The following is a 27,112-nucleotide window of genomic DNA, read 5'->3' as shown; positions in this document are numbered from 1 at the left end:
AATGTCTGGCAACAGAGAAAGATTAAAGTATGCATCTACAGTCCAGTAGTGGATAACTGATCCTAAACACACGTACCTCGAGTCGACCCCGTGCAATAGAAGTCATGTTCACTTCACACCCCGTGTGCAAGATGGGTCACTGCCAGCGTTGATCCGTTTTCCTGGAAAGAGAAAGCATGTAAATTAAATGCATATATCCGCTCCAATATTCACTGAGTCAACTTTAAGAAGTATGAAAGCATATAAACATTCTCAAAGCTAACAGACATGAACGAAAAGCCACAAAACTCCCGTTTTTCCTTGGTTAGGTAGGCCAAGCCGAAAGAGATTCAACAAAGAAAAGGCTTGTTAATGATTCCTGAGAAACTGTAGAACACACAACACGAGTACGTTTTTGACAGAAAGCTGCACTCTATTGTCCTGTTAACATTAAACTAGATGATGATGTTATCCAGACATCTCCATATTTCACTCTTCTCTTCTGAATTTAATAGAAAAATTCTCATAATTTAAAAGCACTGCCTGGAAAACATCACCCGATGTCTCAGATGGGCCAGAGACGGTGTGGAAAACAGCTCTCCAATGGTTGTGCAAATTGAAAATTTTATTTCCCAAAGCCACAGTAGATTCTTCAGTTTGAACAGTTTATTGGGCCGCCCGCGGATCTACAAGAACTGAACCCGCCACAACAGGAACAATCTTGGCTAAACAGAAGCGTTAAAGCATGCACTGAAATATGATATAAATGAATTAAATGCAAACATTTGCTCTCAAGAAGGTATTTTGGCAACAAGTGTTTTTCCTATTCCCAATATAAATGTAGACGGTGTGATCTGACATGGTTTAATTGGAGTTGGCGGCCAGTGTAACGGGGCGAGCGCTAATTAATGGAGCTGTGCTAAACTCACGAGCGCGTAGCGTTGTGTACCGCGTGCTCTCACACGACTGCTCGCTCCGTGCGGATTCACCCAATTTGCAGAAGCAAACCAGATTCTTCATTCTGCGATTACGATGCATCTTCGCCTTCAAACAAACCTCACCCCTTTAAACTTCCTGCATTAGGAAACATTAACATATGGGCCATGTTTTAAAATTCAGTTGGCAAACCACGTGCACCGTAAATGCATGAATTTATTTAGCGCCTGGGGAATAAACATTTGGAAGTCATTATGTTCTCCGCTTACGTATAGTACAGTACACTTTCCTTCATTTCCCACCAGGGCAATCTTTCGTCTTGGGTCGCCACCGCAAACCTTTAAACACAAGAGGCCATCCGGAGCGAAGGCACTCGCGTGTACAAACCACAGCGCTTCAGACTTTAATGATTCTCAGTCTATAGCCAGAACGCCTTTAATTATGCAAGACATGAAAATGTTGAGTTTCCCACTGACATTATACTAACTGTTTCTGCAGAGTTCACAGAGAACATCCAACTAGGACAAGCCAGCACAACGCAGAGAAAAGCAGCACAGATATAGCTAGAATCCACACGGGTGCCTGAGAGAGAACAGACATGGATCATAACTTTCTCCAGTCGGATTATGGAAGGAAAAATGGGTTTTGAAGCTGGAAGACATTTTGTTGACAGGGTCACAATTAACATCTCTGTGGATTTTGCATGTAATGGGCAATTTTGTTAAATGAAATTCACCTACTGTGAGGAGGAAAGTAGTTTACATGTTGTCGAAGTAAAACAACACGCTTCATACACTCACCTAAAGGATTATTAGGAACACCATACTAATACTGTGTTTGACCCCCTTTCGCCTTCAGAACTGCCTTAATTCTACGTGGCATTGATTCAACAAGGTGCTGAAAGCATTCTTTAGAAATGTTGGCCCATATTGATAGGATAGCATCTTGCAGTTGATGGAGATTTGTGGGATGCACATCCAGGGCACGAAGCTCCCGTTCCACCACATCCCAAAGATGCTCTATTGGGTTGAGATCTGGTGACTGTGGGGCCATTTTAGTACAGTGAACTCATTGTCATGTTCAAGAAACCAATTTGAAATGATTCGAGCTTTGTGACATGGTGCATTATCCTGCTGGAAGTAGCCATCAGAGGATGGGCACATGGTGGCCATAAAGGGATGGACATGGTCAGAAACAATGCTCAGGTAGGCCGTGGCATTCAAACGATGCCCAATTGGCACTAAGGGGCCTAAAGTGTGCCAGGAAAACATCCCCCACACCATTACACCACCACCACCAGCCTGCACAGTGGTAACAAGGCATGATGGATCCATGTTCTCATTCTGTTTACGCCAAATTCTGACTCTACCATCTGAATGTCTCAACAGAAATCGAGACTCATCAGACCAGGCAACATTTTTCCAATCTTCAACTGTCCAATTTTGGTGAGCTCTTGCAAATTGTAGCCTCTTTTTCCTATTTGTAGTGGAGATGAGTGGTACCCGGTGGGGTCTTCTGCTGTTGTAGCTCATCCGCCTCAAGGTTGTGCGTGTTGTGGCTTCACAAATGCTTTGCTGCATACCTCGGATGTAACGAGTGGTTATTTCAGTCAAAGTTGCTCTTCTATCAGCTTGAATCAGTCGGCCCATTCTCCTCTGACCTCTAGCATCAACAAGGCTTTTTCGCCCACAGGACTGCCGCATACTGGATGTTTTTCCCTTTTCACACCATTCTTTGTAAACCCTAGAAATGGTTGTGCGTGAAAATCCCAGTAACCGAGCAGATTGTGAAATACTCAGACCGGCCCGTCTGGCACCAACAACCATGCCACGCTCAAAATTGCTTAAATCACCTTTCTTTCCCATTCTGACATTCAGTCTGGAGTTCAGGAGATTGTCTTGACCAGGACCACACCCCTAAATGCATTGAAGCAACTGCCATGTGAATGGTTGATTAGATAATTGCATTAATGAGAGATTCAACAGGTGTTCCTAATAATCCTTTAGGTGAGTGTATGTGAATGAAAAAAATCCTCAAAACAATTCATCATGTTTGATGATTAAAAATATGATATCGCCAAATGAAATGGGCAAAAGTAATCATTAACCACGTTTTGTAATAAAGTACCGGCTATTCTGCACACCGAAGAATGTATAGACCTCATTTTTAAGTTAACTTAAATTTGTAAATTTTCTAAATTTGTGCAAAAAAAAAATCTCTTACCTTTGGACAGTCTGATCACATAACGGTCTAGAAAAGAAATGCTAAAAGTCACGGCTGATATCACTTCCAGTTCATTCAACATACTGGAAATGGAAGAATTATTATACACAGTATTTCTGGCCTAATTTGGAAGAGCGTACTATTTCCGCCATCATAAGATATGCCGAAAATATTGTACGCAATTTCAAATTTAGCCACTGCAGATTATGGCAATTGTAATAGGTCACCAAGTTATTCAATGACTACAGAAATGTTGTGCACAGCTACACACTATACAACGCAGCAATGGTAAAACTAGTATGTTAGTATGCAATTGAAGTCATTGCTAAAGTTTCCAAACAAGCACTCAGAAATTGGTGCCAGGCTGATAAACGCTGATGCTGTATCGTAATAAAGAGCCCATATTGACTCTCCACCGGGATGCGATTATTTCTTCATATAACACACTGCACACCGGCCGCAGAGAGAGAGAGAGAGAGAGAGAGAGAGAGAGAGAGAGAGAGAGAGGTAAACAGTGCCACCGTACTTGATTAAGTGACGTTATTCGCTGTCAATGAATTCCTCTGAAATGTCTGTTTCTCTCTCCCTGGGTTTCTCCATCTCATCTCATCAGACACACCGAGAGCTCGTTCGACTAAATGATAGCCGCCTCTCTCGGCTGTTTAAACATACGGTAATGACACCCAGCTCTCCATCACGCTGTCGGATGGGGCATTACCGCTTGTGAGGAGTTCAGAGATGTACGGCACACCGAGGAACCCACCGCTGACAAACCAATGAGCTCCAATGGAGCCATTACTCCATTTTAATCATAACGCTTAAGAGAAACAATGTGGGCATAAGACGCTGCGATATGCGTCTTTGCAGATAGTTAAGAATGCATTTAGCAGTTACCCATACACTTCATTATTCAAATGTTGCACAGGTGTAAATTAGTGCAAACGTGACATAATTGAAAACCGGGGCCAGCGGGGTCTGAGAGGAGGGATCCTACACGTCCTACAATTTCTTCAAATGGTTTAACGGGATTCATTATGCAAGGATAAACATTTTAAATAGTATGCAACACTAGCAATGTTTCAGCCAATTCGCAAATTTACATACACATAAAAAAAAGAATATTACAAATTTTTTTTGCAAATAAAGCAGTGTTTCCATCCAATGTGTTCCGTCCAACTCCATTCAGCATTTTTATGCAATTTTACTAATTTTGCAAAGTATATGGATCAAATCCCGGTTATTTTTGTCACAAGACCTCATTGTGGTCAGTGTTGGGGTGTAATGCATTACTAAGTAATTCATATTAAGTAATTGCTTTATGGACTATAGTTCTATATAAAACAATAGTGGATTTAACATCAAAATTTAATGTCTAATGTTAAAATGCATGTTTTTAATGTAACCTTCTCACTTTAAATAATTTGGTCAGTTCAAGATTAATTTAAGCAATTTTATATTATTTATTTGAAAGAATTAAAAGTGCAGTTTCATGTCTCTCCTTGTATTGCTCAACTGGTTTAGGTTGATATAGGATTTAGACAGTAATTAATAAATAATGCAAAACTTTTTAGATAGCAATTAGTACAGTAATATAATTACACTCTTGTAGATGTAATTAGTAGGTAGTAATTAATAACTTTTTTCGAGTAGCTTACCCAGCACTGATTGTGAGGTTTAATTCAGCAAATGTCCAGCTAAGATCTCGCAAATAAATATAGCTATTTCGCATTTTAAACCAATTTTGTTTTTATATATAAATAAAAAGTTTCAGCAGTCCAATCAAAGGAGTCAAGAAAAACACTAAGAAAAGTCTAGAAAAAATTGGTCCCAATGTACAGTATTAATAAGACATTTTGAACACTGGTTTTTCACAGGAGTTTTAATGTTAAAGGAAATGTCTGTAAATTACTAGTACCGTTTTTCTATAGATTTTTTTTTCTTACAGTGTATCTTGGGGGAAACATTTGTTTTTAACTTTTTGTATTACAAAAAAATGCAATAAAAAATATAGAAATCCAATAAAATTAGTCAATAATACAACTTACGGAAAATAGAGTCAAGTGCATTGCATTGTGGGATGTATATGCAGTGTGCTCTAGCACGACAATTTGCATCCTGCATTTCTAGCATGCCATTCCAGTGTGTTCTCCTGAGAGAGAAATCAGACGAGCTCAACACATGTAAATAGAAGCGAGCACTAAACGTTGGCTTGTTCTCCATTTTAGCAAGCATGCAATGAATTTGGCAGAACTTTCCAGAATGCACGGGCATGGCGCTTTCAGTGGTGTTACAGACTATAACAGCTCATATCCTGATTTCAAGGATCAAACTTTGTTTCAAAAATCATTTAATCTCGTTAGACAAAAGAGACTTACAGGGTAAAACAGGGGAGAAAAAGCCTGCTGCAAAAATGCATGCAGAAACCTTCAATAGTGAGATGAACAAATTGCTACTCTGAATTTCCACAAAACAACAGCAAAAACAATGGTCTTTTCTGAATGAAAATGTTTCTGTGAAGACAAGCAAACAAAAGCGGATGGCAGTGACACTCGTTATGGAAGGGCTTTGTTTGCAGATCATGTCTATGTACGGGTGTGTGTGGGTGTTTGCATGCTTCACAGGTGTGTGTTTTGCAGGAACATTGTTATATATATATATATATATATATTGGTTATTGGTTATTTTATTTATAAAGCACTTTACAACTGCACCTGCAGACCATGGTATGTATATATATATGTATATATGCATGTATATACAGTATGTATATATATATACACACACACTGTATATATACACACACACATATATATATATATATATATATATATATATATATAGAGAGAGAGAGAGATACACACACACACACACCTAATCCTGTATGTGCATTGCATGTTGCAGTCAAATGAACCAGTAAACTATCATTCATGAAATATAAGATACATAATTCAAGTAGAATATTTCACATTTTGTGTTGAAAAATGCAATGCACATGAGAGTTTAGGTCAGTGTTGTTTTGGAGCTACTAATGCAAAATATAAGTAATTTTACTAGTGATCTGAAAATTGTATATACAATAGAGAAAGAGAAGGAGAACAAAAGCAGTTCTGAGTGACATATCATAGGATTTCCACGGCATATACTCCACATGTACATAATAAGCGTGCTCAGATATTATATAACAGGAGCTGAGAGCGTCAGGGAAGCTCCTCTGCCATGTAATAACATCTCTATCAGCTGTCCCGCGGGAACACGGCCTGTCAGCGCTCGATCCACAGAGACTCATCCTTACACACACACACCTCGTTTGTTTAATGTTAATCGACTCGAGTCACATGCTGCTAAACACCATGACCTCACTCCTCAAACATCTCTCAGTCACATGACCTCACACAACAATCAGCACATTTTACACAGCGCTTTATCAACTCTGATCCCCTGTAGTACTTTAGTGAAGAGAACTACAGATATAATGACAGACAGATATAATGATAGATAGACAAGAATATAATAATAGACAGATATAATGATAGACAGATATAATGACAGACAGATATAATGATAGATAGACAGACAGATATAATGATAGATAGACAAGAATATAATAATAGACAGATATAGTGATAGACAGACAGAAAGATATAATAGACAGATAAATATAATGATAGAGGCAAATAGATAAATAAATATATACAGACAGACATGATGATAGACAGACAGATATAATAATATACACAGATAGATGATAGACAGAAAGATAGAAATACACAGATATAATGATAGAGAGGCAAATAGATAAATACAGACAGACAGACAGATATAATGACAGACAGACAGAGAAATAGAGACAGACAGACAATGATAGACAGACATATATATATGATAGAGAGACAGACAGATAAACATACAGATAGATAAAAAAGACACAGACAGACAGACATAATGATAGAGACAGACAGATAGATATGATAGAGAGACAGACAGGCAGACAGACATAATGATAGAGACAGACAGACATAATGATAGACAGACAGATAGATATGATAGAGAGACAGACAGATAGATATAATGATAGACAGATAGATATGATAGAGAGACAGACAGATATATATAATGATATACAAGAAGACAGACTGACAGATGGATAAAACAAAAGACACACAGACAGTAAGATAGACAGTGGGATACACACAGTAAATAGACGGATAGACAGTCACACTGTTCTTTCACAGTTTCCTCATTTGATTAGCATCATCTTCACGCCCCACTAGCGTCCAGGGTCACCCGACCTGTTGGAGACACCAGAGAGACACACACACACACACACACACACACACACACACACACACACACACACACACACACACTCTCTCCTCTGGTCCCCTGCTAAACAAACGTGTTGAAAAACTAAATGATCCCCATTGTGGAGCTGAATACAGTAGCAGGTGTTGGTTCCTCCCGCCCACCTCCACACACACACACACACACACACACACACCACGTGCAGATGCGCCATCAAAGGCCAGCTCGTGAAACCGAGATAACAGTTTACTGAGTTTGAAGACTGACTGTAGGAGCGTTTCCTCACAGCTCTGAACAATGCGCTCGCTGAGGAACTGTTTTTAGGTCACATATGGACAGGCACACGGTTGCGCATTGACAAGAAAACCCGATAATGCCATAGCAGAGATGGAGGGAGAGAGAAAGGGGGGTGGAGGACGGGAAAAAAGGCAGTGATTGAATAACAGTAATTAAAGCGGTTATTCGTTCGGCGAGCACCTGCGTGAAGGATGATATTACTCCTTAATTCAGCTCAGTTTAACTTCCCTCAGCCGCTGCTTTTCAACTACACCTCATTAATCGCTGATTGGCATCGAGCCGTTTGCGGGAACAAAATGTTTATCCTCAAACCTCTTTCTCAAGGGCTAGTTTCATGTTTTTCTTTACCTTGCACATTATTCAAAGGCTGGATATTTTCCCCCTATGTTTTTTACTGTTACAGACGGGGGGAAACTATTAAAGATTCCCATGTTTCAATGAAACAGAGAGAGCGAAATCTGTAGTGTTTCAGCATAAAACCAGTCAGTGTTTGACTTTTAATATGGAACCAAAGCTGTAAGACACACACAAAGATGGTTAGTTTGTGAGAATAACCACATCCACAATTCACAGCGACACAAAATGCAATTGAAAACAAATAATGGCGTCTTCTAAACATATGGAAGCCCAACAAGGCCAAGTGCTATTTTTCTGCATTTCTTGAGATCAATACTTTTGTTCTCATGATTTTAACATGGTAATCTTGACAAAACAAGACAGAAAAATAACTATTGCATGGCCTTTAAAAAAAGAGCATAATATTAAATAATTAAATATTATAATATACTGGCAAAATAAGACAGAAAATAAATAAAACTTTACTAAATGCATGGCTTTTTTTTTTAAACAAAGTTAAAAACTTAACTTTTAACTTTATTAGTATGGATATAATATGTATTTAATAAATCCTCTAAGTGTAGGAATTTGTAAAGTATGGAAGCTTGTTTCCGCCATGGAATAAAAAAAAGTTAATTGTGACTTTTTTCAGAATTGCATGATATGAAGTTATAATTGCGTGTTAAAAATTCCAATTCTGATGAAAAATAGACTGACTTTATATCACATAATTGTGAGAAAAAAAGAATTGTGAGATGTAAATGTGCAATTGTGAGGGAAAAAAAGTCAGAATTGCCAGATAAAAAAGTTCCATAGTGAAGTTCGATCATAACTGGTAAAAAAAGAAAAGAAAAAAAAGCTGTATATTTATCGGGATCTATTTCAGTAAATGTTCAATGGAATTTACTGAATGCTTCTACATTATTCCTCGTTGAGTGTTAATTTACAGATAAAACAATTAAAAAAAGGGGAATCTGATGGCAAAAGTTCAAATGGGCAAAGTGACAAATAAGTCCAAGTCCGTTAGTTCCTCCCTTTCACTGCTGTACATTAGTGCAAGCGAGAGAGAAATCGAGCAGCTTTATGTTCAATATTTACTCGTCACCAGCAAGTGCTAATGCAAAAACCCTTGAATAAGACATTGAAATGCTTTCAGATGAGACCGATTTCTTCTTTTAAAAAAACTGACACTTCTTATTCGGAAGAGAAAACCTTCTGTTTATTGGATTTTCAGCCATTTCATTGAGCTCCATCCTCTTTTTAAGGTGAAAATGAAAAATGGTATTGAGCAGCGCGGGTTTGTGCATCATATTGTGCTTGATGCAATGTAGGTCAGTGTTCTGCAGCGCCGCAGATAAGACACGGGGAACAAGTGTTGTGTGTACTTACAAGCAAATATCTGTCAAAATAGCAATTGACAGATCTACAAGAGCGCTTTTGGCTTGGGACGTGCTTCTCCGTCATTAGCATTTTCAAAAAAAACAAAAAAAAAGGCCAGAGATTTGGGCCTATCAGCCTTGACTCGCTGCAGAGCTGGGCTGGCCCAGGTTGTTATCTGTTCAGTACAGAGGTGCAGATGTTTAGCGAATGGATTTGCTGATTTTTAAAGGGAGATGAGGGGGGGGAAAAAGAGAGAGAAAGAGAGAGAGAGAAGAATCAGGTACTAACAACAAGCCTCTCCAAAACAAGCCTTCAGAATTTCACAAACCGCACCTTGTGTGTGTGAGTGAAGCCCGCATTTTTTTTGGAAAAGACACAAAAAAAGCATGAAAAATGTTTATTCACTCTCCAGTGTCCCGAGGGCCACTTCAGCGCCGCCCTGGTGGACGAGAGGAAGGGGAACAAATGTGGCGCTTTAGGTGGTGTAGGGATGCGGCTGGCAAGTGAGACACCTTTGTCTGAAGCAATCCCAGCGTAACACACACACACACACACACACACACACACACACACACACACGTGGAGGAATTCTGGCCCTAGCGGGGCCAAGGGGAGGGACATTCGCCCCTGGCCAGAGAGACAGAGGGTGCCTGCCTTTACTGAAGCATAATCACGCGCATCAGTGTTTCCCGCACCGGGAGCGCCGTTACACTGACAATAAATATCCAACACAATTTTATATTGCGTCTGCAGTCACTTAAGTGCTGAATCGATCAGACGACTCTGAATCGGGCTGAATGAATCACTCGCATACGCTACCATTCAAAAGTTTGGGGTCGGCAACATTTTTAAATGTTTTTGAAAGTCACCAAGTCTGCATTTAATTTGATCAAAAAGTACAGTAAAAATAGTGAAATATTATTACAATTTAAAATATCAGTTGTCTATGTGAATATATGGTAAAGTGTAATTTATTCCTGTGATCAAAGCTGAATATTCAGCATCATTACTCCAGTCTTCAGTGTCACATGATCCTTCAGAAATCACTCTAATATGATGTTTTGATGCTACAAAAAGCATTTATGATTATTGTGCTGCTTCATATTTTTGTGGAAACCCGTGATACATTGTTTTTTCAGGATTATTTGGTGAATAGAAAGTTAAAAAGAACAGCATTTGCTTTAAATAAAACATTATAAATGTCTTTACTGTCACTTTTGATTCATTTAATGCATCCTTGCTGAACAAAACTCAAACTTTTAAAACTAAAGTAAATAAATATTTTTCTATATATATAAAACAATATATATTATATTATGCATTTGGCAGATACTTTATCCAAAGCAACGTTCAAGCTATACATTTTTTAAATTCATGCATTCTCTGGGAATCCAAACCCAATCAAGCACAGGAAGAATATATATAATAATAATAATAATATATATATATATATATATATATATATATATATATATACACACACAAAATAATAAAGCTAAACTATAATATAATATAATATAATATAATATAATATAATATAATATAATATAAGGAAACACTGGTACACATGGAGAAACCGTATCCGTCGGGGCTTCATTTCACACTGCAGCAGAAGCACAAAGTGATCGTCATAAAATGATAAAACTCGTTCAAAATAGAGCTCAGTGAAGGTGCTTTTAAAAATCAAACGTGTTATTGATTGAACGAATCACGGTAAAGATGCTCTCATGACTAATCAAAATATATTTCATTAAAAAAATAGAGATGCAGGTGCTTTTGAAAATGTATTCATTTCATGCCATTTCCCCCCCATAATTCTTTTCCATTACTGCTCTTCATTTCGCCTGTCTATTGAGTGGGTGTCCAAACTAACAATTAAACTATTGTTAAGAGAACAGAAAGCTGGAGGAGTTGCCATTTCAGGAGATAATAATCAAATATCACTTCACTGTAATCACTGTTAAACTACTTAACCCTCGATTGCAACGCACACTCACGCAAAACTAAGACCAATGACAAAAGTGCTCACAAAGAATTGGAAACTTCTTAATCTATTAAAAGTTGAAGCATCACCTGCCGACTGTCGCAATACTCCAGCTTTACATGTGCCTTTTCCTCTAACGGCTCGGGTGGGGAATGTTTTCTTGGCCTGCGTCGAGGTCTGACAGATGCCGCCCATCCAAAAGACTCTCGACTCTGCCAAAAATATCAGGCAGGAATTTAGGGAAGGCAATCTATTATTTAAAACAACAAGCGACAGTTCATATGCTTCTGCAACTGTGGAGCGCGTCGCAGAGAAGCCCGGAGCATCAGACTTTCCTCAAACTCGCCTCGCTGCATTTAGCTCCTCGTAAGCCCCCTTCAACCGCATAATGACTTCTGCACTGAGACAATATAAAATAAACACCTTCAAGCCGGTCTATTAGACAACACTTAAAATCTTTTTTTTTTTTTTTTTGGTTTGCGGGGGGAAGGGGTGGCGTCTTAATTACTTCCTTGTTGGAGTGAGCTTGAACGTTAACGAGGGATGCTCCTTTCTCTCGACGCGAGCGTGTGTAGTTTATTCGTATAATCAGCTAGCTGTCGGAGACTGGATTAGCCCCTCCACGGCGAGTGAAGTGTTTAACATGGCACGCACGATGGGCTCAAACAAGCTCTCTGCCTGCCTTCTCTCCACAAACACTCATTGTCATTAATTTGATTTGCTCATCGCCCCCCCTTTTAAAAGCTCTCCGTTTCGCATTCGACAGCCTTTCCTTTCAAAACACCAGTGCAAATGATTGCACCTGCTGCTAAGAATTACCAGGTAAAGATAAAGAGTTAAATTAAGATGAAGAATTGTAAAATGTTTCCAGTTGGAAGAGTGTTGATTACTAGTGCTCCGGTCCTGCAGGATTACCTGCGATTTATCCTCATATTTTGGGATGCCTCGCCCTCCGCGTTACGTTCTCTTTTCTCCGGGGGCCGCCGAAAGCAGCTTGCATCCACCTCTGCCAAAAGAGTTTATTAGAGCAAATGGTATTGTAAGCCCTATGGAAGGCATACCTTATGTGAAGATTTAAAAGATATTAAGAAGATTGTGAGGCCCAGAACCCAGGTGTGTTGGGTAATAGTCATTGTCTTGTACATGTGTGCGAGAATGAGACGGGGCAAGGTGCCAGCGAGAGAGGGTAGAGAACACCCCAGGCGACTCGGTAATTTACACCCGAGTGAAGAGATTCCTAGACGCTGCTGAGTCTTTACTAGCTCTGCTTCATATTACCAGGATAATAGAGTAATATGGGCGAGATAAACGCACGTGGGATCAACCATGAGTTCAGCACCCCATCTGGTTGAGCAATGCGTTTAGACTATAATAGCAATTGAGAGTCCCTGATTGGACTAGCAGCCCAGTGAGGACTGTATGTGTATGTGTATATAACATAATAAAATCTTGCATTGTCCTGTTATTTGTCTTCAAATTAGTGACGTTGTTGCCCAGGAATTGGCTATTTTTTTTTTTTTTTAAATGCATGGAAATGTGAAGACTTGGCCAACATGTTTAATGTGTATGTGCTTTACGCTGTCCCGGTAATTCACCTCAGGTCTCAAGGGGGCGATAGAGTTCCCCAGTCATTATGCTGCCATCTTCGCTTCATGGGTGCTCGGTTCTGGAAATATTTTTTCAAGATAATCACCTGAGCAATAAATGCCATGCGGTCAACCTGTATTAGGAGGAAAAAAAGGTCACTGGTAAAACATACAGTACACTATAATAAAATTAAATTTTACTGTATGCACGCATGCTAGATATCGTAGTCCACACACAGCTACTTATGAATGAGCATCAAAGGCAGAAACTTACCCAAATAATGGTGTAGTAATGACAATTACCAGCAGGGACAAATGCTCATTTAAACCACCAATCAAACCTTCACCTGCTGGTTAAACAAGCAGACATGCTCAGCGATGCTGCGTCTCAATTCGCTTACTTATACTACGCCCTAAAAGTATGTACATACTTTTGAGTGTGTAGCAGAAGAGTATACAAGCTTTGGGACAAACTATCACGTCATACAAGTCTTTAAAGGGGTCATATAATGCCATTTTTGTACAAGTTAATATGATTCTTTAGGGTCTAAATTAAAAGTTTGTAATATACTTTAATTAAAAATTCTCATTAGTATTGTAAGAAAACAGTTATTTTACCTGGTCAAAAACAGCTCTGTTTTCAGCACGCCGTTTCAGTGCATATGACTTTAAATGATAATGAGCTTTGCTGGCTCCGCCTCTCTGTTCTGCGCATACACCGTTTGTAACACAATAACACAATAACCATAACACGTTGTTCAGTATAAACGTGGGATTATGAATTATATTGAGAACGTCATACATAGAAAACATGCCGTAATGTACCCTGAGTGTAAACCTTAGACGCATTCATTGTGAAGCGTGCAGCTAGCGATTTGCAAAGATTAATATATTAATATAAAGGTTAATAAAACGTTACACTCACTTCCGTTCTTCTGGAGATTCAGCAGGAACACGAATATCTGGTACCGATCCTTTTTTCATGAGCAGCTTCTTAGCAAATCCAGCTTTATACTGACCCTCGTTTATAAAGCAGTCTGGTGAGAAATGATTCGCGCAAACATGAAAGCATTGACGTTGCTCGTGGGGAATATTCCCTTCGAAAACAAACTCAGCCACTGCGTCTTTAGCGGTTCAGATTTAGGAACATTAAAATGACTGCTGTGTTCGTTATTACACCCAAGAACAGAACACCACAATCGCTTAGACACCATTCTGCTCATAGACAGTGCTCCAGCATATCAACAATGACCGCGCCGGTCTGCGCAGACTATGATTGACAGCTCCCTCATGAGCGAGGGCGGGTCTGTGTTGAAACGATCCTGTCAATCAAAACGTGGGAGGGGCGTGCGAGCTTGTGACGTCACAGGCTCGAACGGCTCGATTTGAGGCAGGGGAAAACATATAAGGAGATTAAAACAAAAACACTGGATGGATTTTTATCATTATATGATGGTTGTGTACAGGCACTGCCAACACACATTTCAGTACAATCAACTTGTAAAAGTGCATGTACCATTATATGACCCCTTTAACGGTTGCTCTCTGTCGCACCCTGTCATAGTAAACTGACCTCTCAATCATCTTGTCAAAGATAAAATCCTCCACAATTAATTTCCAACCGAATCGGAGAGACATGCAGAATTGATCTGGAGTCACGAGGCTTTCATGCGGAGACTCTCCTCGTATTAATGCATAATGATGCATTTAAAAGTTCAAAAGGTAAAATGGATCTTTATAAAAGTCCATTGTTATTGCAGATGAAATATAACACGGATAACATTAAATAAATATTTTTCTATGATTAGTCACCCAAACCCTTTATCTAAACCTCTCACCGCCGGTCGCGCATATCCGCCATGTTTTGTAGTTTTTAACACTTTTTACTCGTGTTTGTAGTTCCTCCTCCAAAGCGCAGTGGATTGTGGGTAATATTAGCTGTTATTGTGAGCATGCATCCACACTTCGAAAACCCACCGGAAATAGTAGACCATCCAGGGACTTTTAACATACTCTTTTTAACATACTATGCTTTGGGACACACTTATTTTAATCTCACTTACTATTTAGGATGGATAGTATGGACATTGGGATGCAGGGCAAGAGTAGTGTTTGACCTGAAAGTGAAAACCGGAGAATGCAACACGTACCTGTGTCTGACCAGCGTACCTGCGTTTCAGGCCTTTGCCATAATGAGAAGCGCCTGCAATTATACAACCTGCAAATGAATCTTCACTCCTGCAAAAGAACACAGACGCAACTTTTGATGCTTAACAACAACCTTGCAGTGAATATATCGTTGGCATTCAGCATGGATCAATGACGGGGGGCTTTTTGTGTCTAAAATACTGAGCATCCGAGTACTGTACCCCCATCAACATCTTATCCTCATTATGCTAAAACATTATTCCATGTGCAACACCTGCGGAATAAATTTACCATTCAGATTTGCTAGGGATGATCAAACAAGTCTGAAACACTGTCATTATTTCTACCTCCAACACGCCGGTGAAAATGACTAGCTTTCCTAGGTTTGTGGGAATTATCAATTCAACTGGAAGTAAACTTCATTTTATCGGTTTAATTTACTTCATTTTCGATAGAGAGAAAAAAAAAAAAGCAGAAGCAAAAGCACACCTGAACAAGTCCACATTCGCCGTTCCCTGATTGAGGTGCTCAAATGAGTTTTAAAACAAAGCAAGACACATTTAATGCGCCCCGGGGAACACAATACTTCACTAATGTGTCATTGTTTCGCTCCTTTTAACAGAACTCGAAGATCGCCGGGAGAGCTCAGCAAAACGAGGAGGGCAGGAGCGTCTGCCGCATTCATCCATCTGGAAGACGGCAACAAACAACATTTATCCGGCTCGGCACCGGCACACTAACCTCGCAACTCAAAAGCTAGATAAAAAGAAATGAGAGCTAATGAATTAAACCTCCCCAGATATACTTCTGTATTGGCGGTAATCAGGCGCTTCTGCGCCCACGAATACACATGCCCAGCATCAGCTGAAATCCTGTTGGTGGTCAATATTCTTGAAGCTCTGCCAGCGTGGGAATATTCCTGCTTCGTTCTTCTCTGCTTTAATGTTATCAGGTAACACACACTGGCATTAAATCCACAACATAATAAAAGCCCTTTCTGGAAGCCTTCAGAGCAGACAATGCGGCTCTCGCCGAAAGCCCTTTAAATGTTCCTGTTTAATGTCATTACGGAAGCACGAAGCACGCAGGCTTGTCGAAGCTCAGCTTGAAAAGGGAAACCCTACACAAGACCTCAAGGTACATTTGCTCAGACGAAAGACAAAACGAAAGGAAGAAAGCAAACAGAACAAACAAACGAGTCGGTTTATTACGTTGGGGAGATGAATGGCAAAGCAACAACTCTAGCCATCTCCACTGACAGCTTTTAAACCCAGAGATTTGTGCACATTAGTCACACATTTTAGGAAGAAGGTGCTTTATGAAGTGCATTGATTGGGATTACAGTTCTATCTTTTCCTGTCGTTCTTTCATTCTAAGACCTGTCGCTGATTTCAGGGTTGCCAAGCGCTTCCTCAAAATAAAAGAACCGGGGAGCTTTTGTCCTTCGTTTTCTAAAATGCAAACGCCTTTTGCATTAAGAGGTGTAATCTACGATTAATATATTTTTTAATGATTCTAATATAGACCAAGTTCTGCTGTTTATTAGCTTGTCATTTGCAAGCCTTGAAATGGGAAACGAACCCCACATGACCAGGATTACGCGCTGATGCGTCTGCACGACGAGGATTTAAATAAATTTTGTTAATTGTGAAGAAAAACAAAAAACGTATACCCGACAGAAGCGTTAATAAAGCAAATGTGCATTTCAAAATAGATGACGAAACCCACGAGGCTTTGGTGTTGTCTAAACGGACATTCAACTAATAACTAACTTTTCTTTCTAGTGTCTACGATCTCATTATTAACGAATCTGGGAAGAATTTCTTAGCAAACCAAAGTCCACAAAGCAGTGATGCAGCCTGAATTATTCATATTAGCGGTCAATCTGACAAAAATAACAGAAATTCAGCTCGCTTTAATCTCTTGAGCCTTATTTTGTAAGGACGGAGGCTGACTTTTGTGGATGTGGGAAATCAATAGTGCTGCCGTAGGGCAGGCTCTCATTTATGTAAGAAATGCCAAGAGGCTAATATTAGAATCATAAACAAAAGCTTTGTCTTTTATTCCCTATGAACCATTCAACATAGCAGCGGATTAAAGTGTGGATGAAATACTATATAGACAAGATTCCCTCAGGACTGGTTCCTCCTCTTCGGCATTCTCTCGGAGGGGAGAGAAAGAGAGCCCACTGCACCTTAGTGCTGAAAGAGAGGAGGAGGAGGACGACGACAAGGAGGAGGAATTAATTTCTGCCCTCTGGGAATAACACACACGGGATCTCAAGAGTTTGAATGAATCTACAAATCTAGCTCTGAAAAGATTAAATAAATAAGCAGGGGGAGGAAGGCGAAGCTGATCAATGTGCATTCGGCAGCGGCGGTCCCTTCTGTTCGCCTTCCTTGGAAATGGTCACAGAGGACATTAAGTGACGCATCCACCTTAAACACTGAAAAATAAGCTGGAAAAATTCAAGCTTTTTATTCAGTTCATCGCTGAGATTGCTTAGCATTCTGCTAAGTGGCAAAACCCCACACAAAGTTTATGGAAAAAATGCGGGGGCGACTCGTATTAAGTAATTTTTTAATATCGTTCAGCAGTCGTGACATGAAGTTTGTGATTATCTACAGACAGCCTGCTGGGTTTTGGCAAAACACTCCCGGACAATAAAACACAATTAACTGCTCGCTACCACAATACAGTAAATAAGCACCTCGGATCATAAACAATATACCTGGAAATAAAAGGCACGAGGAAGTTCAGCAAAATAGGTGATTGCGAACCCAAAGACTCCATTAATCCACTCTCATTCGCTGGCGTACAGAGGGAAGCCGGTGGGGTGTGGGACTGTGGGAAGGGATCAGAGAAAATGAGCGACTGTATTGACACACGAATTTCCGCACAAAGTCGTGTGCAACTGCTCAGTTCATGTGTCAACAGCGTTCATTCCACTTAGTCCCTGCACTCACAACGCTTATCTCGCTTATGATCTCATTTCATCAGACTGGCCGTGTTCCCCAAGAGTCAAGCTGTCACCCAGTGCATCCAATTTAATGATGCGGGAATGAAACGGATATAATTTCGTCTTAGTCTCGAGATTGGCCTTTGGTAAGTCGCCTTATTAACGCTACAAATGGTCATTTCTGTATGCTTTCAGAAGCTGACTACATCAAAAAAACGCACTATTACTTCCACAAAGGGACACCATTTAGGTTCCCTGCGATTACCTTGAAGTTTTGACCTGCTGGGAAGTCTCCGAACTTCGACACCTTTCCCAAGATGCTCCCCAGTCCCAATCACAAACGGCGAAGCAATGTAGATTTGATCATAGATTTCAAATCTATGCATATCGAATTGAAATTTGATTCAAATCAAGAATTGATTTTAAATGGAATCGTGACCCAAAAGATTCCCACCCCTATAAAAATCAAAAACGCACTATTACTTCCACAAAGGGACACCATTTAGGTTCCCTGCAATTACCTTGAAGTTTTGACTTGCTGAGAAGTCTCCGACCTTCGACACCTTTCCCAAGATGCGCCCCAGTCCCAATCACAAACGGCGAAGCAATGTAGATTTGACCATAGATTTTAAATCTATGCATATATCAAACTGAAATTTGATTCAAATCAAGAATTGATTTTAAATCGAATCGTGACCCAAAAGATTCCCACCCCTATAAAAAAGAAAAGCACTATAACTTCCACAAAGGGACACCATTTATGTTCCCAATCGGCCTGCGATTACCTTGAAGTTTTGACCTGCTTGAAAAGTCTCCGACACCTTTCCCAAGATGCGCCCCAGTCACAAACGCAAACGGCGAAGCAGTTTACACACGCACAGCATTATCTTGTCCTCTTCTAGCCCAAGCTACTCCCACCAGGGCATTGTGGGAAGAGTACAACTGTTGCGAGTGGGTGGCACATCTGTTCCCAGAGACAGCCCATGCCCTCGGGGGTCAACCTGCAACACAGCTATCATTTCACATCCTCCTCTAATAACCGCTCTGATATTCCTGTCGTTGAAGACAAAGGGTTCGCATAGGGTTGCCTATTGTCTGATCAGAGGCACAGCATTTTTAATAGTGGGTGTATTAAGAGTCATGTTTGTCATGCACTGCTATATCATTCCATCTGGTGCATGTTTCTCAAGTAACACGCATTTAAAATATGGAATATGTTAAGTGCAACGATCATCGGGTTTGAAGAAGCACCATATGCGTAATATAGTGTGCTTAACATGTTTCCAAAACTATTTACACACAACAACCGATTGCAAACGGCTGCATCCACAAAGGCCAGTGGGCGGTGAGCGGAAACAAAGGAGAAACTTTCTTAGAAACTTACAAGCTGTGAATTTGGCCGGTGCAGACCAGGACACGCGCTAACGATAATGCAAATTCTGTTTCGCAAGTGCCCTAAATAGACTCACTTCTTCCTCTGTCGCTGCCAAAGAAGTTCTTACCGCGGCACGGCTTCGCAGATGAGCTGGACCGAAGCTGCTGAGGTAAGTTTGATCAGGAGCTGGAGGTGCGGATACACGTGTGGGTGTGTGTGTGTGTGTGTGTCCGTGAGTTTAGGCGCTGAGGGGGAGCCGGTGGGCTTGGGTAGAAGAGGGCGAGTAGAGAGCGTGGAGGATGAAAGATGGAGTCTAATCCTCCACATGTGGCTGCTTTTTCTTTTTTTCTTTTCCTTTTTTTTAAGGAAAGCCAACTGGAGCCATTCTTTGGACTGTAGGCCAAGGGCTCCAGGAAAGCATTGCCCCGAGCCAAAGCACACAGTGTGAAATGAGAAGCTAAAGCTTGAATGTGCTTTTGTTTATCAGAAAAATGCACTCTAAGTGGGATTGGCAGTATAAGGCCCAAACTCCATAAGTCATATAGACTGGCATGGGCCGGAACTGGGAATGTTGCAGAAGGGAGGTTTCAGGCAGGAATAAGGCTTGCCGAGCCTCTGGCAGGCCCTCAGCCCGACGTGCTCGCTCCCTAATCTTCACTCCAGCACAAAGGAGGATCAGCGGGGTCAATCTAAAGTAAGGTCACAAGTTGAATTGGGGGGGGGGGGGAATCTACGACTACGTCACACATAGTTCCGTCGAAGGATGCTGAATTGCGAAAGGCCCCTACAAAGCCTCCAGAACTGGGCCAAGGACTGATCAATCTCAAACAATAGCTGCGTTCCTGCACTCACACAGTGATGGGATTCAGGCGGGGTGTTCACATTCACATCAAGCGGCTTCTGTTGCACGTACAGAAGCACAAAGTCAGAGGAAAGTTAGCGGCTTTGCAAATTGGCCACTCGGCACAGAGTGTTGTGCATTATTTTCAACAAAATGATTTGGGTATGTCAAATTTAAACACTTTAAGAATTGCAGATGGAGTGCCAGGGAAGCTAAAAGAAATGATGCACGCCTATGCATTTTAAGCAGTGCGGCATCTGAAAACCAGACACTTTAATGCATCCGTTTTGTTTGGGGAGTTTTTTTCAGTAGAATGTGATCTAAAATACTTTATGCATCCCAGTGGCGCAAAAAGTGGGTATGCGCTATATGCGGCGCATAGGGGCGCAGCACCATGGGGGGCGCCAAAGCGATGGTGATTTTCTTTTTCTCTTTTTTTTTTTAATAAAAAATATATATTGTATTTTCTATATGTAGCTGCTGTTGTGCGTTTCTAAATCATTTCTGCATTTCTTCAATGTTATACACAATTTTAGAGGACTTACAGGCTAGGGTAGGCGCCCTCATGGAGAAGGGGGGCGGGGTAATATCGCGAGCGGGCGGGGGCGCCGTGAGCGCTGAGCGAGCAGGTACGAGTAGTGAGTTGTCGTCGAAAAAGATGGATAAAAAAAAATGCTGTGGGGCTTAAAATAGAAAAATAAAGAGGGAAAAGGAGATGGCATGTCAACTGATGCGACAGCATCTAAATAAGTGCATGGTGAAAGCCAACAGGTAGGATTTAAAGTGTGACATCCAGGCATAGGCTATCTATATCTCTGTGGCCATCGGGACTACCGGGAGATTCCCGGTGGGCCGACGTGCTTTTTCGGCCGATACATCTCATACTTTTTTTTTTTTTTTGTCTTAACGGCCCATACAACTCGTACATCGGTGGCCCATTCGTTTTTATTTATTTATTTATTTTTTGCTTAATTGGCGGCGCTGGGTTAGTGCTGGTGTAATGCATTGGTCAAAAAAAGTCAGTGTTAGTTTTTTTTCTGACACACACCGGCCCATGAAACGTCATCATGCGCTTATATCTTTCAAGTATAGAAATTAGTACAAAACTAATTATGAAAGTGTCCTTTATTTTTCAGTGCATTTGGTTTACAATAGCCTATATGGCTATTACTATCAGGGGATTAATATTATAACTAGGCCTATTATTATGTAGTAGTGTAATGTAGACAGACACTAACTAAAAGAGGTTTGATTTTTTCTTTGTTTAATTTGCACCCTGAATATGGGTTGGAGCTTTTAATTTTGAACTCTCAAAGTGCACCAGACTGATGAATTTAACATTAAAGAACACAAAATTTTCTTACGGGGGGGGGGGGGGGGGGGGGGGGGGGGGGTTCCATGCCCCCGAACCCCCCTAGACAATGGAGCTATATAGTTTTTTTAGGGGGGTTCATCACGGTGGAGTAGCTATAGTTTAATTGTATTAATAAATTACAATTTTGCACTTATTTTTATCTGTTAGCTCTTACTCGTTCCTACTCACTTATTACATGGCACACTTTTTTTCTCTTTTTTTTGGGGGGGGGGGGGGGGGGCGCAAAAAATGTTGCTGCATGCCCCTCTGACACTGGGTAGTTGCGCCCCTGATGCATCCACATCTTACAAGTAAGAAACTTATAGGTTGATTCCTCTGAAATGCATAGACCCGTGGCTCTATCATTGAGTATCTCGTTTTTTTTGTTCACCCACTGGCGGTGAGTAAATCAGCTGTACTTATATCAACCAGGGCCGTGCACAGACCTTTTGAGGGGCATGTGCTGAAACTAAAAAAGGGCACCCCCCTCCCTTTTTTTATATCAAGATTATTTAGTAAGCCTACATTAAAGGAGGAAATGGTCTCATCTTCATGACAAATTCAATAAAAAAAAAATACTCTCAAAAGCTTTAGATTTATTCACTATTAATAACCGTAATAATAATAATAGTAATAATATAGATAATATAGATATACAGGGTTTCAGGGCTTCTTTAAACCTAATTACAACAGCAACCTTCTGTGAGCCATGCTTGAAGATGTTTATGACTTCACTGTGATCCACTGGGATGTCCCTCTCTATGGCTATGAGGAGAAGGTCCGAGAGTCTCTCCTCTGAGCAAAGGCTTCGGAGTTGGTTCTTAATTAACCTCATTTTGGAAAAGGATCTCTCCACAGTTGCAGTTGATGGCAAAAACCTGATACTGTGGAGGACCAATGTTGGTCTGTTGAAGGTCTTTTATTCACTACACTTCCCATAAAATAAGCCAGCAATGAAAAAATTATAAAATAGTGTGAAAAGTACAGTTGCAGTGAAAAGCATTTCTGAAGGATCATGTGACACTGAAGAGTACTGAACTAAAGATGCTGAAAATTCAGCTTTGCCTTTGACCACAGAAATAAATAATTTTTTTTTAATTATATTCAAATAGAAAACAGTTATTTTAAATTATAAAAATATTTCACAATATTACTGTTTTTGCTTATTTTGGATCAAATACATTAAGCCTTCGAATGAATTAAATCATGAATTAGATTCTGCATGATAAAATATAAAGATTTCTCATTGATCTTCTGTAATGTTTTTTTAATATTTTTTTTAGTTACTACTACAACATTACTGTAGTAAAACCATGTTTTACTACATTTATGCATGTGAGGACGACCGGAGGGTAGGTATAGAATACTGTAGATTCAAAAATTAGATAGCGAATACGTGCATATTAACAGACTTGAATTAACCATAATTTAATATTATTACCATAACATTAAATGTTAAATGATTAAATGTTAATAAATTAAGTGTATCAGCAATCATAAATCAAAGAACACATTTCTTATAAATATATGTTACCTCGGTGACGAGGATCACTCGTTGCTTTGTGTAGTTCCAGTACGAACAGCGCGGGGGCGCACCTGTGCTTATGATTCTCCGATGGAAACGGCGCCGGCGGCATCATTACATTTTCATCAAAAGCTTACCAACTAGATTGTTATTGCTATATAGGCGCTCAGTTTTTCCTGTTGTAAAATACATTTGGTCAAAATCGCATTTTATAAAAAATGAAATGCTGTATGCACAGGCTATTTAAGTGTAGGCTATGTATTGGCTATGACTATGGCAAATGCTAGCATAGCCCTCTCTCTCTGGTCCCACATATCTTAGACATCAAATAAATAAAATAGGCCTATGCGCTTTTATAGACAACGTGTTTAGTACTTATTTAAACAACAAGATCTTTGTTTACCCTTGCAAAACTTCGTTCAGCTGCTGTCTGCTGTGCGGCCGCTGTGGAGCTTCAGTTCATTCAGTCACGATAGAGGGGGCGGAGTTATCAGCTTTACTGACAGTTTAAGATCGAACAAGATTTACACAAGCTCTTTTTAAGATCTTTCATTGGCTAAATATTTTTTAAAACAAACAGATAGACTTAAAGGGTGACCAATAGCATTCATTTATATATAAAAAAATAAATAAAAATAAAAACACCACCAAAAAAAGGGCACTTCGGCAAAAAGGGCATGTGCTCTGCACAGGTTGAGCCCTACCTGTGCACGTGCCTGATATCAACTACTATCCAACATTAGCCAATGACAAAAGTCATAAATATTATTCAAAAGATCATGACGATAGCAGGAAATGACAGATAGGTGAGTTAACTCTTCTAGAAGGTCGACCAATACGAGGGAACGCTTAACTGACTGGAGTGTCTACAAACACAGATTGTTGATTTGTCATTCATCGGCCCTCTGAAGGATCTGGCTCTTTTTAAATAAGTCTGTGCAAACAGAGCAGACGCACACATTCTCAATGCATGCCTCTCAATGCACCGTTCCATGAAGAGTAGCGGGGCACACCAACAGATGTATGTCTAGACATCGATCTGCACCGCATCAGGGAGGAAGCAGAAAAAGTGTTGTTAGACGCTGATCTCTGGTGCCAGCTGCTCGTTTAAATTGCCTTGTTTTACAAACAAACTGACTCTCAGAACTTTCTCACAGTTAAACATGAGGGAAGAACGCCGCGGATGACACGTACAAAGAGACTCGAAATTGGGAGGCAGTGGAATGTGATGCGTTTCATACAACAAAGCCGAAAAGAAAGAAACGCTTAAATGCAATATTCCCCCAGTTCGTAGGCAAGAAAGCATGAAACGTAGAAAAGGTCACTGTTGTTCAATGCGGTATTATGGAAAGTGCTTGTGCTACAAAACTCACATTCAAGAATGATCTAATTGGGAGTAAAAAGATAAAAAGAAGTTCTACAAAAGGCTATGAAAAGAAACAAGGTGCTTTAAAAACATTAGGTTTTATTGGCTAATTAACAGAAATGTAATGAGCCAATTATGGTGAACTGATGAGAGAAGAGCTGAGAAAAATAGAGAAATACTTCAGGATACATGATGAAAGATAAATGAGTGTTTCAGATTAACGGGCGATTAAAAGCAAAGGTAAAATGAAATGACAATAACTGGATATAATCTAGTCTGTTTTAATAATATGAAGTGACAATTTTTGTAATGATCTGATTTCAAATTAGCAAAACAAAAAAGTTGTAATGTGTCATATACTAATTGTTATTCTCCAGTAATCGGATGTCTTAATGACGTAATGTGAATTTCGGGAGTTTTACGGTTTGTTGGACACCAGTGATTATGACTGATACGTGACGATCAATACATGCAAATCACCTTTAAAACAAAGAGTCTTAAACTTCCAGGCTAGTTTTGAAACGAGTCATGCATAAAAAAAAAAAATAAAAAAAAAAATGCCTTACAATAAAAAAGAAAAAGAAAACTTTTTTTTAACCTTTTTAAAAGGAGTAATTATTCTGATTAACACCTAGGGTTGTCAAACTATTTAAGTGCTAAGGTATAAATATACTTATATATACTTATATATATATTTAGCAAACAAAATAATATAACGTGCTAATTAGTCTTTCAGTCAATTAAATACTTAAAAACTTGAGGTTCAGGTTCATTCAGGTTAAATAAGAACATAAATGTGTTTTAAAAATAAATCAGCCTGAAAAAAAAAAAAAAAAAACTTTTGCAACTATAATTCTATTTCTCTTTTTAAAACATACAACTTGAAACTATATTCCCACAGTTTTTCCGCATAGCATTTATAGACATTCTGACCAAATGCATGTTAGTCTTTGCCATAATCTTTACTTGATAAGGGTTATACATACACATATATATTTTGAAGAATGTTTGGTAACACTTTAGTTTAGGGTCCAATTCTCACTATCAACTAGGCTAGTTATTCATTAGCATGCATATTACTAGGATATTGGCTGTTTATTATACTTATAAAGCACATATTATGCCTTATTCTGCATGACCATATTCTACATCCATAGCTAAACTTGCGATAGAGGTGAACTAGAGAGTACTGGAGCCTAAACAAAAGTGTGACTGAATGTTTGTAACCAAACAGTTTCTGGACCCCATTGACTTCCATATAGGAAAATATATACAGTATATATACTATGGAAGTCAATGGGGCCCAGAAACTGTCTGGTTCAAAATATTCTTCAACATATCTTCCTTTGTGTTCAGCAGAAGAAAAAATGTAAACAGGTTTGGAACAACTTGAAGGTGAGTAAATTATAGAAGTTTTGGGTGAACGATCCCTTTAATTCAATTGAATTCAAACAATACTTGCATGCAATAAACGCCCCAATGAATCAATCCTCAAAGTCGCTCAGCTTTTGGTTTTGCTGCTCCAAATGATTGAAATTAAGAGTCATTTATTTAAATCTCTGCATTTAAAAAACTACTAGGAAGCGTTTTTATCACAGCTTGTAAATGTTTTAAATGAATGAGTGTATTGTAATGTATGTTTGTATGTCTTTCAGGAGATTTGAACTCTTCTGCCAGGCTGTGGTTGAACACAAGAACCGGTTCTTCAGTGTCGGGTTAAATAAAGGTTAATAATGAACACACATCATGCAAGTTTTACTCCCAACAAAGAGTGATATCTATCTGATGAAATGCATTTAGAAAAATATTGAGCAAATCAAACTTAATTTATTTAAAAATAAATAAAAATCTTCCTTTGTGTTTAGCAAAAGAAAGAAATGTATACAGGTTTGAGTAAATTATATCATTTTTGGGTGAACGATCCCATTAATTCAATTGAATGGAATTCAAACAATTATACTTGTATGATGTGTTCATTGATTTATTGGAGCGTTTATTGCATGCAAGTTTTACGGTAACGCTTTAGATTACAGCCCGGAAAGTACTGTGTAATTAAGAGGAATTTACAGTGTAACTTTCTGTAACTATAGTGTAAAGTACTTACATGTAGGTATAAGGGAACAATATGTAAAGTTTGGGGAATAAAGGGGTGCAACCAGGAGAAATAAAAACAAATATTTATACTGTAAGTATTATAGAAATAAGGGGTACTTATTCTACTATTATGATACAACAATCTTACATTTGGGAGCAATTTAGTAAGAACATACCTTTTTGTAATAATTGTGTACCAAGGCAATACATACTGTATAGGCTTTTTAAAAATGATAGGGTACATATCTATGCATTTATAAAAAAATATATATTTTGTTTTGATAGCAAAAGTGCAGATGTTTGGGCTAACATGTTTCAATGGAAGAAAAGCTAAGACTATTGCAATTTTTTTAATATACTGGGAAATATATCTGGTTTCATGTGGTTACAGGGTAAGTGGTGCTTGTATAATAAATAAAGGTTCCCG

General features: G+C 39.2%; 1 long non-coding RNA gene across 1 annotated transcript; it reads right to left on the bottom strand.

Annotated features, from left to right (window-relative positions):
- Positions 1–11,574: 11,574 nt before the first annotated feature.
- On the bottom strand, positions 11,575–13,151 carry LOC130076407 (uncharacterized). Its single transcript, XR_008805645.1, has 3 exons — positions 13,033–13,151; positions 12,353–12,443; positions 11,575–11,649 (listed from the first exon to the last, which is right to left on the bottom strand). It is a non-coding gene; the product is annotated as an uncharacterized LOC130076407 (long non-coding RNA).
- Between the last annotated feature and the right edge of the window lie 13,961 nt (positions 13,152–27,112).

The sequence above is a fragment of the Rhinichthys klamathensis genome, unplaced genomic scaffold (genome assembly GCF_029890125.1).
Source record: "Rhinichthys klamathensis goyatoka isolate OS25496 unplaced genomic scaffold, OSU_Roscu_1.1 h1tg000646l_1, whole genome shotgun sequence".
In the NCBI taxonomy this organism is placed as follows: Eukaryota; Metazoa; Chordata; class Actinopteri; order Cypriniformes; family Leuciscidae; genus Rhinichthys; species Rhinichthys klamathensis.
Note: the sequence above shows the minus strand (reverse complement) of the source record. Positions and strands in the feature narration are given on the sequence as shown.